Raw genomic sequence first — 20475 nt, 5'->3', positions numbered from 1 at the left:
TTTTGACTTCTTAAAGAGCAAATGTCTGAGCTATGGCATTGCATTTTTATTGCAGCAAGACTTAGTCCTTGCAACTGTTCGTTTTTTAAAAAGATTCATTTACCCATCACCATTGTAAATTTAAACAAAACTGGAGACCAGAGAAAGATCTGAAACATTACAGGGAATTTAGGACACAGACACAATAGAGCAGCGAGTAGATAAATGAAATGACCACTGAGCAATCAACATTAACTTTGCATTTTCATGTCAAGAAAGAAAAATGACATTGAGATAAACAACTTTGAGAACAGTAAAGGTCCCAAATTAAGAGTTTAAAAATAGACTTCAGGATAAAAATGACATTTTTTTCCCTTTAATTACATTTTTAAGTTAAAAAAAAAAAAGGTAGGTAGAAACTGAAAATAGATTTCACTAAGTGCTAGCTTTTCTAACAGCCTAGTGTGTGAAAATCCAGCTGTTCTTTTCTGCTTCATACATTAGCAGCAATAATGGTAAAGACGATGCCTTCCTTATTTGCTGACAGTTGTGTTGATGATGCAGGAGGCAAAATAGCATTTCTCTTCTGGGCAATGTTAATTATGGAGTGCTGACAGGAGTTCAAAAATAAATCCAGATTCATCAAGTTAATGCCCCACATCAATATAGTGTGAAAAATATAATACACTGACAAGCATGAGAAAAGTGTAGATTTTGCATGATCGCCTCTTTCTCAATAAGTAAAAAGATTCAGAGTGAATTCAAAAACTAAAAATAATAAACTATAATGGAAAAACAATTTAGATACCTATCTTTGTTTTTAATGTATATTGCTCACTTGATTCTTTAAAGCTGAAAGAATATTCAAACTTATGCTCTTTTGTTAGATGATACGAGGCTCTGAGAGATTAAAATAAATGAGTAATGAGTGGAAGAATACAAATTTTATTCCAGATTTTTATCTCTTCATCTGATACTACAATATCCCTATTTTTCAGGCCAAATTTCTGAACACAACCCATCAATTTTAAGGTGATTTACATGGACAGTGAGTTTGGATTTCCAAAATTTTGGCTATATAATGAATGGACTATGACAATACCATGTAGTTCTTCAGACAGTACACATGTTCTATTAGAAATTAATTAATGACACTAACTTAAAATAGAACACTTGAATTTTCTTTCTAGTATTTAGCAACTATCTGGTAACTATTGTCAAAATACATAGAAGCTTCAATAAATATTAATCTCCACTATAATTTTTAAAGCAGGACTTCAATATACGTATTATCTTAATACTTTAAAAATAAAGAAACCAAGAGGAATATTCCTTAAGCAACTTGTCCAAGGTTAAACAAGAAAATAAATGTTTATATTTTATACTTAAGTCTATCTGAACACAAAGCCCTGCTTTTCAATAGCATTATCTTGAGAAAAAGTATGTAAGCTTTAAAAATGTTGTCGTCCTTTGAACTGGTAATTTTGTTTAGAACTGTATTCTAAAAATAGAATAAAGAACATGTACTATGATTTAGCTATAAGAATCTTTATATTAATATTGGCTGTAGTGCCAAAAATTGGAATCAACTAGTGATGAAAAGGACTTGATTAAATTAATTGTGTTGGGAGATGGTGGGGGTGGATGGTGGGGGTGGATGATGGGAGGTTGCTTGTTGGCCGCAATGTGTGTTGCTCCAGTGATGAATACGTTAAAGACCTTGACTTCACTACAATGCAATAAATCGATGTAGTAATGTTGTAATTCTACTCTGCATAAAAAAAGTAAAAACTAAATTGCATTATGTTCAAATAGTGGAATAGTATGCAACCATTACAAATGTTGTAGAAAAATATCTATTTGAAAAATAATGGTAGCACACATAATCTTCTTAGTGAATTCCACTTAGCCTGCAAAGTTTCATTAAATGTTCTTTTGGTGATGTGTGTTCTCATCCAAATAAAATGAGGCCTACTCTCCTCTTTGCTCCCATAGGTCTACAAATATGGCATATGGTATTATACTTAATTATCTGGGTATGTGTTTTCCCTTACAGACTATGACTTCCTCAAGGTCAAAAAGAAAAAAAAAAAAAAAAAAAAAAAAAAAAAAAAACTTCAGTCACCTTTGTTACCTCACCCAAATCTAACACAGTGTATAGTACAGAGTTAATAGGAGACAGTCAATAAACATCCACTGCAAAAATAAGTGAACAATCCTTGTCAGAATGTTCAACTTATTTTACTTAAGAATCAATTAGAAGGTGATCAGATATCTATGGTTTACTCAGGAAAACTTTCCTGCTTTTTTACAAGGAGAAGAAACAAACCCCTTCATTCTAGTTACCTTTGATTCTGCCTTGCTGCCTTAAAGACAGAAATAGGTAATAATCTCAGCACACCTATGATGCACTCACTACACATGACCCTGGGATACAACAGTCCGGCAATGGCCTGAGTTAAGGCAGGGATTTTAATGTGAATTTTATATATTTCTATAGAATATAGCAATAGGCTTCATACAATATATCTCTGAAAATTATCTTCAAAAAATGTTGTAGATGTCTACTTTATGTGTATTTTCTAAGGATAGAGTTCTTTAGCTATATGCTCAGAAAGCCATTGGTCAAAAAACTTTAAAGAATAATAATAGATTCTATGTTGTTTTCAACATATTACTATGACCCAAAATATATTAACTTTCATATGCATATGTCACTTAATAAGCCCCAATTTTTTTGTTTTCATTTTTGAGACTGGGGTGAGCTTGCTTTTTATCAAAGCCCATTAAAATGTAGTTAATGGGCAGATTCATTCATTATTCTTTTCTGTAGACACTATAGTACAGACACAAGTACTCCCTACAAAATTACAAAAATTCCTCTGGGAATGAGAAAAGAGAGTTGCGATGTGCAGTTCAGTGAGGATGAAGATACTTTTCACTCTTGGCATCTGCAGAGTCAGTATTTTCAAATTTATCTAAAGAAAGTCAGGGAGTGGGTCATTGGGAAGAAAGTCAAATGGATAAGAGCCAGGAAAACAAAAAGAACAAGAGAGGAAGTTTACAGAAGCCAAAATCAGAAGACTGCCTTCAACTAATACTGAAGAAATCTTCGCACATCCTTGAAGTCCAGTCAAGTGTTTCTATGTGTTTCTACATAAAGGTGTAGCTGTATTTAGAGCTGTTACATTTTCCACGGCCTCAAGGAATTTCCATTTATTTGCTGTGGTACTTTTTGTCTCTAGCAGGACCATTACACACTGTGATTTAGCCCTGTGCCTACAACAGATTAGAAATTTTAGTAGGGAAAAATTACCTGATGTTGACCTTATTCAGCTCCCTCTGCTCAGTCAGGTTTGTGTGCGGGGGCTGAACCAGATGAAGTTTCAGAGGTGCAATTAGAGAATGTTCCCTCATCTATTGCACATGCCAGACAGGGGTTAGTACCCGTTTAAAAAATACTATAAAGGAAGCCTGAGCATTCTCAGAATTTGAAAACATCAAGGATAATTGAAGGGATTCCAGAAAACCCAGTTTCATTATGATAGAACAGGCATCATAGGGACCTATATGTGTTTTTGTTTTATTTGACCTGGAATTATTTTTTTTTTTTTTAATTAAAAGGCTAGTAGTGAGCCCTTGAAGACTCTCTCTAAGATCACTAAATATGAAAGTTAAAATCAGAGTTTATACTATTCCTGACTTGTAAAAATTGCCTGAGGAAGGTGAGGTTTTTTATGCATTAGGAGACAGAAATAATAGTAATAATAATGTTTCTTGAGAGTTTACTTTGTACCAGGCATGCTTTACATGTTTTACATGTACTAACTCACTGATTCTTATATCAAACTTACGAAGTCAAAACTATTATTATTCTGTTTCTGTCAATGAGAGAACAAGACATAAGAATAAGTAAGTTTTTCAAGGACATACAACTAGTAAGGAAGGACTCGTACTCTTAAATAATAAGAAATACCCCTCTAAAAGGAAGAGTTAAGAAAATAGGAATCTCTCTGGTTATCTGCTGTGTAACATTCAACTTCTTTTTGAGGGGGTGTTACCCAAAATAGTGGATAATCTGTAGAAAACAGCTTTTTTTCCAAATAATTATCCTCCAATTTTAAACACACACACACACACGCACACACTCAATTCTACACATCTGAAAGAACTTCTAATCACAAGATTTTAAAGAATTTTACTTTGAATATATTGTCCATTTCCACTGAGAAACAAATGATTTGGATGTGGAAACACAAGAAAAGATGATCACTTTTCCCATCTCATATTTATCTAATTTAATAAATATAACTAAAAGCAGGCATGTTGATATCCCAAGAAAATTGAGATGATTTAATAGGTAATTTTTCATCAAAAGTCATATATTGGTTTATTTATTCAAATAACAAGTATTCTTTTAACAACTACTTTGTTCTAGGCCAGTGTCTATGCACTGGGGATATTTAGAAATGAACAAAACAGATTATGTCTCTGACTTTGTGAACTTGAGTTAAAGATGTTACTACTGTTAAATTACTGATAATTTCTCTTGGTTCAAGACATTCTGTATTTATTTACTGTCGCTTTTATTTTAAGTTCAGGGGTACAAGTGTAAGTTTGTTACATAGGTAAACTTGTGTCATGGAGGTTTGTTGTACAAATATTTCATTACCCAGGTATTAAGCCTAGTACCCATTAGTTATTTTTTTCTGATCTGCTTCCTCCTCACACCCTCCACCTTTTTAAAAGGACCCAGTGTGTGTTGTTCCCCCCATGTGTCCAAACAAATTTACAAAACACAACCTCATAAAAAAGTGGGCAAAGGACATGAACAGACACTTCTCAAAAGAAGACATACGTGCAGCCAAAAATCACGTGAAAAAAAACTCAGTATCACTGACTATTAGAGCAATGAAGATCAAAACACAATGAGATACCATTTAACACCAGTCAGAATGACTATTATTACAAAGTCAAAAAATAACAGATGCTGACGAGGTTATAAAGAAAAAAGAGCTCTTAGAAACAGTTCATGGGAGTGTAAATTAGTTTAGCCATTGTGGAAGATAGTGTAGCAATTCCTCCAAGACATAAAGACAGAAATACCATTTGACCCAGCAATCCCATTACTTGGTATATTCCCAAAGGAATATAAATCATCCTATTATAAAGACATATGCAGGAATAAGTTCATTGTATCACTATGCACAACAGCAAAGATATGGAATCAACCTAAATGCCCATCAATGATTGACTGGATAAAGACATTCTATATTGTTAAAGTTTATAAATCTATACATTTCACATGGGAAGTATTTGAAAGAATAAAGTTATACTTGCAAGATACGCAAATAGAATTCAAAACAGCAAACCATATAGCTCAACTGGCATAGAGACAAGTTCTTAGCATCATTAGTTCTAGTTTTAGAATCTCTATAAATACCCACACAGAGGTCAGAATGCAAAGGCTGAATTTGTACTTTTTATTTCTTCTTCCAGGGCATGCTACATCTTAAGAACTGTCCACTCCAACACACATCCCAGCGAATAAGCATATCAATCTCATGTCTAACAACATACCTTTGAACGTTTCACAACCAAATTAAATCTCACCTTCCAATGGAACAGAAAGTAGAAGAATGGTGAATTACATGGGCTAGAAATAGGAGTTTGATACATAAGTATTTCAAATAATCAACTAGCAACATGAGACAAAAACACACAACAGCAAAAGTTGGTACCGTAGATTACGATTCTATCTGAAATGTACACATGGTTGGTTAAATTCTCTTCTTATTGAAAATCACTTAAGACTGGGCACTCTGGCGTCACACTGTGGCACTTGAATAAAGGTTCTACCACTTAACAGCTGGTGATAGGCAAGGGTTACTCTGCCTGGGCTGGAGACCCAGCAAGCTGATTTTCCATACAGACAGCTGACACTTCCTCTCCCCCAAAGAGCAGACTCATTTGAAAACTAAAATGCAGAAGATATAAAAACTAGCAACAACTGAGTACTCAAGTCAGACATCTGATAGGATGCCAATGAAATGGACAGGGCTGAGGGCCAAGAATCCCCAACACCATATGACAACAAACATGAGACTTGGGCCCTGGACTCCAGTCACACCAAGGGATGTGTTACTGAGCTCTCTGTCATAATTGCTGCAGTGGAAGATCAGGGATAGAAGCCACAATTCTTGTACATCACAGAACTGTAACAACAACATTTTGACCTTGGCCCCAGTCTATCCCAGGGGAAGATCTGGTGCTTCTCTAACCAGGCAGTTTACAAGCCCCACATCTCAAGACTGGAGCCTCTCCCATGACGGACATTTGCCTGCAAGGTCCTTGTACAATTGGTATGGAGAAAATGGCTTACCTGCTGCTACTCTGTCTCTGTAGTTTCTCCTCTCAAAAAAAAAAAAAAAAAAAAAAAAAAAAAAAAGAATGCTGGTCCAGGCTGGTATGTGTGCTTTCAGGGCATTCACTCTTGATTACTCCACATTAGACTGTCTTGAACAAATTATTAATTCTCTGTGAGCCTCAGTATCCTCTTCATCAAATATGTATAATGACAGTAAACACTTCATTTGGTTTCTGTGAGGATTAAATGAGATAATCTATGTCAAGTATTTGTCAGAGCACAAGCATATAGTGAACATTAAAAAATGATAAGCTATGATTACAATTTATTATTTAATTCAATGGGATTTTTCAGTACATATAGGGGATTTTAACATATTTCAATAAATAAAAAATAAACCTGAGGTAATTCATTAAGAGACAGAGAGTCATTGTTCTATAGGCTATGACTCCATCATTGATGTGGTGAGGTTTATTTGATGACTGAAAGAGTCTTGAGTTTCAGATCAGAGAAGAGAAATTTATCAAATAAAAGAAACATAGACTTATACTGAGAAACAGATTTCTAATTGGTGCCTAGGTATCTGTTTGCACCTTCTTGAAAATGAGCACTCTGGAGGAATGGCATAAAGAAAAGACAGCTTTAGTGGCTAAACGTTTATCTACATAATTATTCATTCATTCATCCGTTAGTACATTATCTCCTTTATTCAACAGCTACATTTTGCAAGACACTATGCTAAGACAAGACATAATCAGGTCAATATGGAGAAGTACAAATTGACTTGTCCAAAACTTACTCCCTACATGCTAGTCTCCCAAAGAAGGAGCTTGCTGCCTGTGGATTGCCTGGAAAAATAGCTACAAAAAAAATGCCTTAAGGCAACCAATTCCAGTAAAGACTGAGATGGCAGATTAAGCCATTTTCAAGCATGTCAAAGAGCTGGAACTCTGAGGCTTAGACACGAACCCACTGATTCTGCCAGAGAGTGGGCTTATGTTCCCTGAACTATTGGAGGTCCAGTTGGCAGAATAGGACTTGGAGACAAAACTATGCCATGCACATAGCTGATGGATCCCAGCTCTCAGTCATGCCAGGGGAAGAGCTGTTGCTTTCCTAACTAGTTTCTTAAAGCCTTCTGGAGGCCAGTACTTGATTTACTCTATCTCTGTGTGCTACCCCAAAGTACAATGGAAAATTACACTCTGTTTCTTATCACAGTGAAATCCATCAATATAATGCTTTTTCATCATTCCTAGTGTGTTAGCTGCCTGGTGTTTTGTCCTGGTTTAATCACCACATCTGTGACTTAAGAAGCTCATAATGTAAAAGAGAAGATAAAACACTTAAATGGATTAAATTAATAAAAGAGAATTACCTGCCATGGAAAAAGTATGTGCCATGTTTGGAGGGAATCATCTCTGTTCTGTTTACTGACCAATATCTACCTTCCTTGAAGGTATTTGATAGAAACCAATCCCAGCACCCTCACTATTTCATTGCCAATAACAAGAGGAATGACTTATTTTACAGAACTAATGTATTTACACCATTCACTCATAAAAGGTGAGAGATAGGCTTCACTTCTTAATGCAATTTATTAGCTCTGTAACTACGATTCTCATCCCAGGGGCCAGTTTTAGGGTGATAATATTGGCCTAATGTACAGTGCGTTTTGGCCTCATGTAAAGAGTATATTTATCAATACAATCTTACTGATAATAAAGGTGATATTTGAATGCCTAAGGAAGTCAAAACTTCCTTGTCCCCTTCTTAATAGGGTCAGAACTTAGAAAAGACATTTGATCCAATGACTCCTTTAATCACATTTATTTAATTCAGACATGAATTTGAATCCCAGTTGGTTTTGGAAATATTGTGTTCAATCTTGAAATGTCAATGTATTCATTAGCCTATGGCTATAATTCTCTCATTGGATTCTTTGAGGGATTAACTGAGATAATGTGCCTGAATCATATAAGGTATTCAAAAATTCTGCTTGTATGGTGTACATGATGTAAAGAGCAGTCTAGAAAAAGAAACTTGATATAGCTCTGTTTACAATAGCCAAGATTAGGAAGCACCCTAAGTGCCCATCAACAGATGAACAGATAAAGAAAATGTGGTACTTATACGCAATGGAGTACTATTCAGCCATAAAAAGAATGAGATTCAGTACTTTGCAACAACATGGATGGAACTGGAGGATATTATGTTAACTGAAATAAGCCAGACACAGAAAGACAAACATCACACATTCTAATTTTCTGTGGGATCTACAAATCAAAGCAATTGAACCCATGAAGAGAGAGAGTAGAAGGATGGTTACCAGAGGTTGGGAAAGCGGGGTAGGAGGAAGATGTAGGGGGGTAGGAGGAAGATGGGGATGGTTAATGAGTACAAAAAATTAGAATGAATATGGCCTACTATTTGACAGCACAACAGGGTGACTCTAGTCCCTAATAATTTAACTGTGTATTTTAAAATAACTAAAAGAGTATAACTGGATTGTTTGTAACACAAAGGATAAATCCTTGAGAAGGTGGAGCCCCCATTTTCCATGATGTGATTATTACACATTGCATGCCTGTATCAAAACATTTCATATGCCCAGTAAAAATATATACCTCCTATATGCCCACAAAAATTAAAAAAAAAAAAAAAAAAAAAAAATGGCCAGGCGCGGTGGCTCATGCTTGGAATCCCAGCACTTTGGGAGGCCAAGGCAGGCGGATCATGAGGTCAGAAGATCGAGACCATCCTGGCTAACACCGTGAAACCCCATGTCTACTAAAAATACAAAAAATAAGCCGGGCGTTGTGCAGGTGCCTGTAGTCCCAGCTACTCCGGAGGTTGAGGCAGGAGAACAGTGTGAACCCGGGAGGCGGAGCTTGCAGTGAGCCGAGATTGTGCCACTGCACTACGGCCTGGGCGACAGAGCAAGACTCCATCTCCAAAAAAAATAAAAAAGAAAGAAAATGTTAAAAAATTTTGAGAGACTAAGGGAGGATTATTGAGTCTCCGTATTAAGAACATTTGGGCCAGGCCTGATGACTCACACCTGTAATTCCAGCACTTTGGGAGGCCAAGGTGAGAGGATTGCTTGAGCCCAGGGGTTCGAGACCAGCCTGGGCAACATAGTGAGACCCTGTCTTTATTTTATTTTTATATATATTTTTGTTTCTATCATATATAAAAAATTTTAAAGTAAGATAAAAAAGAATATTTGATCTTTTTTTCAGTTAGCTTAAATATAGGAAACATAAAAAATTTAACAGATGGTCCCCAACAAATTGGAAACTTTTCTGTGTCCTAAGCCCATGACATGCCAGCCAGTTTGACACCACTATTCAGAACTGAGAGCTTGGGTACTGCAGAGAACTATCACAGGAGGACATTTAATAAATTGTGGTGGAAGTCAAACCTCAGTCCATGTCACTCACCTCAACAGGACATTGCTCACCATGTGTCATTTAAAATGCAATTCCCTTTGAATGGACACAGAGCAGTTCTATTACTAGACATGACTGCTTTTACTACTAGCAGTGGTTTAATGATTTTATGTCATTGCAATAATAGAAACATGACATTCAACTGTGACTACAGCTTGTATAAGTCTATTTTTGGAAAGCTGATTTTGCAGAGAACATGGAAATGTGGAGTCTTGGTTCCTGCTTATTTCCCAAAAGCCTTGGCTAGTAACTCTTATACGTCACTCCCCTCTATGGACCTTTCATGACTTTCTGAAATGAGTGTAGTGATTTGAAGTACCAAACAATGATTGTTCACAGAAAAAAAATCTCTTCTTTAGAAAAGGAGAATTGGGACTGAATTCAATTTTTCCATCAAAAGAAACATCCCTCATGGTGTATTTCAATACCTGAGTCCTCACTCTCGACAGGGAAGAAGCAAGCAAACAGCAACAACAAAGATAAGCAAAATAAGGCAGTCTTTCTCAGTAGGGGACACTGCCATCTACCTTTTACAGACCAATCTGAAGCTAAGAGACATCAACTCCCCCAATGTCCTGTCTTCACACGTAGACACTTATCACTGTCAGTACTCAGAGGTCAACTTCTTTCTAATCTCAGAACAAGTGCTTTTTCTTTTGCTTACAGCCAACCCTTTCATCTATGTTCTTGATTCCAACCCCTCCTGTCTTTTCTAAGACCTCGATCCATCAGTACTCTACCTTTGTTCCTGTATTTTCACCTCTCCCCTTGCTACTGGCTACGGTCCTTTCAGGCTGTTCACATACTAAAATCCTTACCATTACATACACACACACACCCTTCTGTCTACATCTAGTCACTGACCTATTTCCCTCCACAATCAAACAACTTAAAAATAGCCCACATTTGCAGTCTCCCATTTTAAAATTGCCTGTTTTCTCTTGTCCATCTATAAATACGGACATGATTTTTCCTTGTATCCTTATTTCAAACAGTGCACTACAAGCATGTGTTATTTGTCCTTCTTTCCTTTCAACCCATACTCACAGTCCTCTGCTTGCATCTTTCTGGCCAGACTGCTCAAGTGAAATTCATCAATAACCTCTTAACAGTTAAAGACAATGGCCACGACCAGTAATTTAACCGTTACCAGCATGTGAAACAAAAGACATCTCCTTTCCCTTTTGAAAAACGTTGCTCTCTTTTGATTTCATGTTGCTGCTTCTTTATTCCTCCCACTTACCATATATTGGACACATATTTTCCCCAAGTACTACGTCATCAATATAGTTAAAATAGTTAAAATAACCCTCAAAAGGTAGGGGATATTGCAATATTGTATACATTTAAGATCAAGCAGGAGGAACCTAAAGAAATTGAATCTTTACCTAAATTACATAGTAAGTACAATATATGAGTTAAGAACCCAGTTTTGTCTGAGACCAATGTACATTTTTTAACATATTATGAGAATTACATATTCCAAAAGTACAGAAATATACCAAGCTGTTGCAACTAACAAAACCCACCTACTCAAAGATTTAACAAATACTTATATTTTGCCTTTATTTTTAGTTTTCAGAGACAGGGTCTTGCTCTGCGACCCAGGATGCAGTGGCACAATCGTGGCTCACTGCAGCCTCAAACTCCTGTACTCAAGGGATCCTACCACCTCAGCCTCCCAAGTAGCTGAGACTATAGCCACGTGTCTCTACCCTGGCCTTTGCTTTATTAACCTCAGAATTTTTTTCTTTCCAGAATTGATATGTCTTAAATAATTGAAGCCCGCATTGCATTACTTCCCATTTTTTCTACCTTACTCATCAGAGAGAAAGCCATTATTCTTTAGTTGGTATGTATCCTTTACTTTCCAAAGTTTTCCTACTATTGGATTGATATAGTCTTTTTGATTTCTGCATTCCTTTCCTTTTCCTGTCTGAATATTTTACATTCATTTTCTTTCTGTTTGTGTGCATTTATACATTTTTAACATGTATACTTAACAGTTTATAGTTACTATTCCTAATCTTCTCTCCAACCAAATAGGGCATTTGAATGTATTCACACTGAACTTCTTCCTCCAATTTACCACATTAATTTATCTTGCTTTTGCCCTGTAAAATACCATGCCTGAAAACACCAAAAAATTTAGTAGCATACATTCTATTAGTCTGTGTCTGTCTGTCTATCTATCTATCTATCTATCTATCTATCTATCTATCTATGTTATTTTTCACAGCAAACCTTACTTACATGTACCTACATGTATATGAAAGTGTTTCTTTATCATCTCACTCTTTTCGTTGGAGTTTCAATTTTCTCTTACTTTCATTCTCATAGAGATAGATAGATCGATAGATCAATCAATCGATAGGTAGACAGACAGTCTATAAAGTCTAATTCTCACTATTTTTATGAGATTTTTTTCCCCATTTTGGATTCACCCCTGAATTGAAGTTTGGCTAAATGTAGAATTTTAGGTAAACAATTATTTTCCATTCACTCTTTAAAGTTTCATTCTGTTGGGGCATCTGGTCTCCATCATGGCTGTGAGACATCTTCTGTCATTCCAATTTCCATTCCTTTCATTGCAATAGCTATTTCATTCTTGATTGCTTTCAATATGTTTTCTGTTTGTGTGAGTTTGGAAATTTCACTGCAATAGAATTAGGTGAACATTTGCTTTTAATTAAACAATGTGTGGATGTAGTACTCATTCTGAAGATTGATACTTTTTTTTTACTTCAGGCAAATAACAAACTAGTGTATCATTCTTTTCTTTCTATCCTCCTTAATTTCGCTCATGTTTTCTGTGGTATGTCATTTTGTCTTAAAGCTTCACATCAAAGCTGTATGTCTGGTTAATCAGATCTAGTTCCAAGTCACTAATGCTTGTTTACACTTAACTACATCTTAAGAAATGTATTTGCTGACAAAATCATATAGCATATAGCTCCACTGTTCAATATTGGAGTCCTTCTCCAAGTCTGATATCTGTGGTAATTTTTTTCTCTTATTTATTTGAACTTTCAAACACATTCATTTTAATGTCCTCTCTGGACAATTCTATTATCTCTAGTTCTGGGGGTGTAAATTCTCCTATTTGTTGCATTTTCTGACTTTCCATTATGAATTCCCATTGGGGATTTAAATATTTCACTCTTAAGTCACCTTCATGGGGGTCATTATGGAAAAATTGTGTCTCCCCAAAATTCATATGTTGAAGGCCTAACCTCTTAGGTGACTGTATTTGGAGATCAGGTCTCTGGTATCCTTGTAAGAAAAGGAAGAGACCCCAACAAGGCGCACACATAGAGACAAGGCCATGTGAGGATGTAGAAAGAAGGCGGCTATCTGCAAGCCAAGAAGAGGCTGCTTACCAAAACCAACATGGTTGGTTGGCATTTGGATCTTAGACTTCTAGTTCCAGAACTGTGAGAAAATAACTTTCTGTTGTTCGAGCTAACCAGTGTATGGTATTCTCTTATGGCAGCCCAAGCCAACTAATACAGAGCATTTCAGGAGCACCAGTCTATAGCAATGACCACCGTGTGTCATTTCATATTCACCTCTTCACTGTTGTCGTCAGTTTCACTGATTTTGTATTAGGTTTTCGTGAATTTCTCAACTTGCTCTTCTCATCCTACATACAAATTCAGAACTCACAGATTTCCTTAAAGGTGTCTCATACGGCCAATTTCTCAAAAACGATTCATTTTAAATGATGGCTGGTGGTCGGTCAGAATTTTTCTAGTTCTAATATCAAAGGCATAGCAGAATGATCTCCTGTCTCAATGTTTTTCTGCAGGTAGTACAGATCCAGTCACCTTCTACCTGCACTCACCTCTAAGGGCATTACAATGTCACACCTAGCATTTAATGACTGCTTTCCCCTGAGAACTCTGATGTTTTGTGCCTTTGATTACCGATCTTACCTTGAATTTCTTCTTCACTGCAGCATCTAAAAGCTCTCTTTTCTTGTTTTTTTTTTTTTTTTTTTTTTTTTTTTTTTTTTTTACCATGTACAAGCATTTCTAAAATATTTCTTTCATAATTTAATTGATTAGAGAAGTAGAATTTTTCTACATTGCCTTAATTTTAAAATACCAGATGTTCCTTTTGCTCTATTTCATTATGCCATTGTTCTTGTTCTCATCGTATCTCTGACTATATATTCTGACAAGTAAAAGTTGTTTTCTCTTTCTCTACTTGACAACGAAATATTGGTATTTTCAGAGGACTGGTCTTCTCTTTTAATGGTCTTCTTGAAAACCCTAGTCTACTTCCAGTGTTTCAAGTAACTCATTTTTGAACATTTTTGTTTATACATCCAATGTGAACTTGTTTTTTGGGTTACAGAACTGCAGGACCACCATTAGCTTAAACTCAGAATGTGTAGAAGAGAACTTGTGGTTTTTCCAAATAATCCCTCAGAAATTTGTACCTTGGAACATGGCACTCTCATTTTTTTGGATAATCAAAGCAGAAAACTAGAAACCATTGATAATGGCTTCCTTTCCTCAACCCCCACCTTCAGTGGAGAGGCAAATTCCATTTTCTCAGCCTCCTTTACCTTACCATTATGGATACCTTAAGCATACCTTAAGCATCTATCCTTAAGCCCCACTCATATAGAGATATATTAGCCTCTTAGGATTTTTCACTTGCAAGATTTAATTTTTAGCCAAATTGACATCCATGCCACTAATCAGTTTTATTGTTTCTCGTTTTCTTTTGGCTGCCAGAGGTGTTTTCCTTCTAAGAGTAACTAGTCCATGCTTTTGAATCCATGCTGTCTGCCTGTGGATTTCATTTGATCTCTTTCACATCCTTTTGGTGGATTTTCTTTGCCTATAGGACAAAGTACAAACTCTAGCTTATGAAACTGAATTTTGGTAATTGAGCCTTTGACTACTGGTCTAGACTTATTTTTCATAGGGTTCTATACCACCACTCTGAACTCCAGTTCAATGAAACTGGTTTTAGTGTCATATTTCCATGACTTTTTTCAAGCTTTTGCCTCTCCCTAGAATGATTTCCCCTTGCCCCCTTGAACTCAGCATCACCTTCCCAAATCTCTCATTCTTTTCCAGGGGAAGCTGACAACACTCTCCTTAGCATCTCTACCAGAAATACTTATCCTTGGTTCCTATTGTAATCTTAATTCCACTGATATAAAAATGTGCGATGTTTTAAGATGGGGTTTCTTAACTTCAATGACATTGATATACTGGATTAGATAATTCTTTGTTGTCTGAGCTGTCCTGTGTATTACCGGATATTTAGCATTCTTGACTCCTAATCACTAAATGTTAGTAGCACTTGTCCCCCATCAGACAGAACAATCAAAAATGCCTTCAGGCATTGTCGAAATGTTCCATGGGTAAGAGTGGGGATTCCTGGTTATCAACCACTATTTTAAATTAGGAACCATATTTCAAAATACCTGTGTTCAAAGTCATAGCCTGCATTTCAAAATATTAGTTGGCTAAATGAGTACATAATGAATACAAATATTCTAGTTACCAATAAATAGTATGTGTATGTGAATATATATATCCTCATCTATCCATTAAATAATTGAAATACAAAATAAATCACTTATGAACTATGCTTTCAAAATACTTAAGAGAGACAAAGTTCAAATAACATTATATACATGTGTTACCGAGATACACACACACACATATGTCATAGTGAAAGACTAAATGACAATACACACAGTCAAACAAGAACAATTAGTAATTTTGTGAATTGGCTGCCTATTCACATTTATTTTGCCAAGGCTAATGTCTAGTTAAGTCAACACTTCTGCCAATTTTAAGAGCCTTCATTGAATGAACTTAGGTTTTAATTATAGCAACTTTGCATTTAACCTTAAGGAAATATAACCTCCTGGGCAACTGTCAAAACAAGTGACTACACTGACAAAGTGTTCTGGAAGTAAAACCATTGTATTTCTTAATTGCTCTTTCTTTAGACATTTACTTGATAAATGTTTAGAGAACTTTTAGAATGCGGTAAATATTTTAAGGAAATAAGATCTTCCAAGGTATTTTTACCACTCCTAGGAAAGATAATTCATGTGTGCAAATAAGCTAAAGAAATTGAGTCAGAAGGTTAAGAAAGTTCAAGTGAAAATGCCATCCTAGTGATTTATAAAAACTGAAAAAAGAATCATAGAAAGACAACATGGAATGTTGGTCTTAGGGGGAAAAATTGTTAATATCAGTATTACTTACAATATTACAAAAAAACCTGAGAAAGTCTTGACCTTCAACAGTAGCTGAATAGTTACCACCATTTTAAGATTTTAGTTATAAAAACTCTACAATAATATGAAAAGCTACATAGTCTATGTTTAAATTAACATTAGAAAAAAAATTTGCATTCAATTTGAGTTTGAGCAGGCTTGTATAAAATGCATCACATAAAAACACCTAGAAGAAAATACATGACAATGCTAATGGTTATTTCTAGAATGCATGGCTAATAGGGGAAATATGTCTCTTTCTTTACATATATCAGTAATTTAAATTTATCTTCGTGCTCGCTTCGGCAGCACATATACTAAAATTGGAACGATACAGAGAAGATTATCATGGCCCCTGTGCAAGGATGACACGCAAATTCGTGAAGCGTTCCATATTTTTAAAAAGCAGGGGTTGCAATCCTAGTCTCTGATAAAACAGACTTTAAACCATCAAAGATCAAAAGAGACAAAGAAGGCCTTTACATAATGGTAAAAGGATCAATTCAACAGGAAGAGCTAACTCTCCTAAATATATATGCACCCAATACAGGAGCACCCAGATTCATAAAGCAAGTCCTTAGAGAATTACAAAGAGACTTAGACTCCCATACAATAATAATGGGAGACTTCAACACTCCACTGTCAACATTAGACAGATCAACGAGACAGAAAGTTAACAAGGATATCCAGGAATTGAATTCATCTCTGCACCAAGCGGACCTAATAGACATCTATAGAACTCTCCACCCCAAATCAACAGAATATACATTCTTCTCAGCACCACATCGCACTTATTCCAAAATTGACCACATAATTGGAAGTAAAGCACTCCTCAGCAAATGTAAAAGAACAGAAATTATAACAAACTGTCTCTCAGACCACAGTGCAATCAAACTAGAACTCAGGACTAAGAAACTCAATCAAAACCGCTCAACTACATGGAAACTGAACAACCTGCTCCTGAATGACTACTGGGTACATAACGAAATGAAAGCAGAAATAAAGATGTTCTTTGAAACCAATGAAAACAAAGATACAACATACCAGAATCTCTGGGACACATTTAAAGCAGTGTGTAGAGGGAAATTTATAGCACTAAATGCCCACAAGAGAAAGCAGGAAAGATCTAAAATTGACACTCTAACATCACAATTAAAAGAACTAGAGAGGCAAGAGCAAACACTTTCAAAAGCTAGCAGAAGGCAAGAAATAACTAAGATCAGAGCAGAACTGAAGGAGCTAGAGACACAAAAAACCCTCCAAAAAATCAATGAATCCAGGAGTTGGTTTTTTGAAAAGATCAACAAAATTGACAGACCGCTAGCAAGACTAATAAAGAAGAAAAGAGAGAGGAATCAAATAGATGCAATAAAAAAATGATCAAGGGGATATCACCACCGACCCCACAGAAATACAAACAACCATCAGAGAATACTATAAACGCCTCTACGCAAATCAACTAGAAAATCTAGAAGAAATGGATAATTTCCTGGACACTTACACTCTCCCAAGACTAAACCAGGAAGAAGTTGAATCCCTGAATGGACCAATAGCAGGCTATGAAATTGAGGCAACAATTAATAGCCTACCCACCAAAAAAAGTCCAGGACCAGATGGATTCACAGCTGAATTCTACCAGAGGTACAAGGAGGAGCTGGTACCATTCCTTCTGAAACTATTCCAATCAATAGAAAAAGAGGGAATCCTCCCTAACTCATTTTATGAGGCCAACATCATCCTGATACCAAAGCCTGGCAGAGACACAACAAAAAAAGAGAATTTTAGACCAATATCCCTGATGAGCATCGATGCAAAAATTCTCAATAAAATACTGGCAAACCGGATTCAGCAGCACATCAAAAAGCTTATCCACCATGATCAAGTGGGCTTCAACCCTGGGATGCAAGGCTGGTTCAACATTCGCAAATCAATAAATGTAATCCAGCATATAAACAGAACCAAAGACAAGAACCACATGATTATCTCAATAGATGCAGAAAAGGCTTTTGACAAAATTCAACACCCCTTCATGCTAAAAACGCTCAATAAATTCGGTATTCATGGAACGTACCTCAAAATAACAAGAGCTATTTATGACAAACCCACAGCTAATATCATTCTGAATGGGCAAAAACTGGAAAAATTCCCTTTGAAAACTGGTACAAGACAGGGATGCCTTCTCTCACCACTCCTATTCAACATAGTGTTGGAAGTTCTGGCTAGGGCAATCAGGCAAGAGAAAGAAATCAAGGGTATCCAGTTAGGAAAAGAAGAAGTCAAATTGTCCCTGTTTGCAGATGACATGATTGTATATTTAGAAAACCCCATTGTCTCAGCCCAAAATCTCCTTAAGCTGATAAGCAACTTCAGCAAAGTCTCAGGATACAAAATTAACGTGCAAAAATCACAAGCATTCTTATACACCAGTAACAGACAAGCAGAGAGCCAAATCAGGAATGAACTTCCATTCACAATTGCTTCAAAGAGAATAAAATACCTAGGAATCCAACTTACAAGGGATGTAAAGGACCTCTTCAAGGAGAACTACAAACCACTGCTCAGTGAAATCAAAGAGGACACAAGCAAATGGAAGAACATACCATGCTCATGGATAGGAAGAATCTATATCGTGAAAATGGCCATACTGCCCAAGGTTATTTATAGATTCAATGCCATCCCCATCAGGCTACCAATGAGTTTCTTCACAGAATTGGAAAAAAACTGCTTTAAAGTTCATATGGAACCAAAAAAGAGCCCGCATTGCCAAGACAATCCTAAGTCAAAAGGACAAAGCTGGAGGCGTCACGCTACCTGACTTCAAACTATACTACAAGGCTACAGTAACCAAAACAGCATGGTACTGGTACCAAAACAGAGATATAGACCAATGGAACAGAACAGAGTCCTCAGAAATAATACCACACATCTACAGCCATCTGATCTTTGACAAACCTGAGAGAAACAAGAAATGGGGAAAGGATTCCCTATTTAATAAATGGTGCTGGGAAAATTGGCTAGCCATAAGTAGAAAGCTGAAACTGGATCCTTTCCTTACCCCTTATATGAAGATTAATTCAAGATGGATTAGAGACTTAAATGTTAGACCTAATACCATAAAAACCCTAGAAGAAAATCTAGGTAGTACCATTCAGGACATAGGCATGGGCAAGGACTTCATGTCTAAAACACCAAAAGCAACAGCAGCAAAAGCCAAAATTGACAAATGGGATCTCATTAAACTAAAGAGCTTCTGCACAGCAAAAGAAACTACCATCAGAGTGAACAGGCAACCTACAGAATGGGAGAAAATTTTTGCAACCTACTCATCTGACAAAGGGCTAATATCCAGAATCTACAAAGAACTCAAACAAATATACAAGAAAAAAACAAACAACCCCATCAAAAAGTGGGCAAAGGATATGAACAGACATTTCTCAAAAGAAGACATTCATACAGCCAACAGACACATGAAAAAATGCTCATCATCACTCGCCATCAGAGAAATGCAAATCAAAACCACAATGAGATACCATCTCACACCAGTTAGAATGGCAATCATTAAGAAGTCAGGAAACAACAGGTGTTGGAGAGGATGTGGAGAAATAGGAACACTTTTACACTGTTGGTGGGATTGTAAACTAGTTCAACTATTATGGAAAACGGTATGGCAATTCCTCAAGGATCTAGAACTAAATGTACCATAGGACCCAGCCATCCCACTACTGGGTATATACCCAAAGGATTATGAATTATTCTACTACAAAGACACAGGCACACGTATGTTTATAGCGGCACTATTCACAATAGCAAAGACTTGGAATCAACCCAAATGTCCATCTGTGACAGACTGGATTAAGAAAATGTGGCACATATACACCATGGAATACTATGCAGCCATAAAAAAGGATGAGTTTGCGTCCTTTGTAGGGACATGGATGCAACTGGAAACCATCATTCTTAGCAAACTATCACAAGAAGAGAAAACCAAACACCACATGTTCTCACTCATAGGTGGGAACTGAACAATGAGATCACTTGGACTCGGGAAGGGGAACATCACACACTGGGGCCTATCATGGGGAGTGGGGAGGAGGGAGGGATTGCATTGGGGAGTTATACCTGATATAAATGATGAATTGATGGGTGCTGACGAGTTGATGGGTGCAGCACACCAACATGGCATAAGTATACATATGTAACAAACCTGCACGTTATGCACATGTACCCTAGAACTTAAAGTATAATAAGAAAAAAAAAAAATCAACTGTCTTCTCTCCAATAGGCAGTCACAGGAGAGAACACCCAGAGGCTAATATTCCTAATTTTAGTTTTACAATTCTAGAGTGATAAAAGGGTAGCATTCAAACACCCCAATCATTACTAATTGACCAGCAAAATATATAATGTCGTTATTCATATTGCTT

General features: G+C 36.2%; 1 protein-coding gene and 1 non-coding gene across 3 annotated transcripts in view; one reads left to right on the top strand and one right to left on the bottom strand.

Annotated features, from left to right (window-relative positions):
* Nucleotides 1–20475, bottom strand: part of LRRC4C (leucine rich repeat containing 4C) — a 1344784-nt gene that overhangs the window by 1091818 nt on the left and 232491 nt on the right. The window lies entirely within an intron of this gene.
* Nucleotides 16345–16451, top strand: LOC115893834. Its single transcript, XR_004053867.1, has one exon. It is a non-coding gene; the product is annotated as a U6 spliceosomal RNA (small nuclear RNA).

The sequence above is a fragment of the Rhinopithecus roxellana genome, chromosome 15 (assembly GCF_007565055.1).
Source record: "Rhinopithecus roxellana isolate Shanxi Qingling chromosome 15, ASM756505v1, whole genome shotgun sequence".
Taxonomy (NCBI): Eukaryota; Metazoa; Chordata; class Mammalia; order Primates; family Cercopithecidae; genus Rhinopithecus; species Rhinopithecus roxellana.
This window is presented reverse-complemented; position numbering and strand designations above follow the sequence as displayed.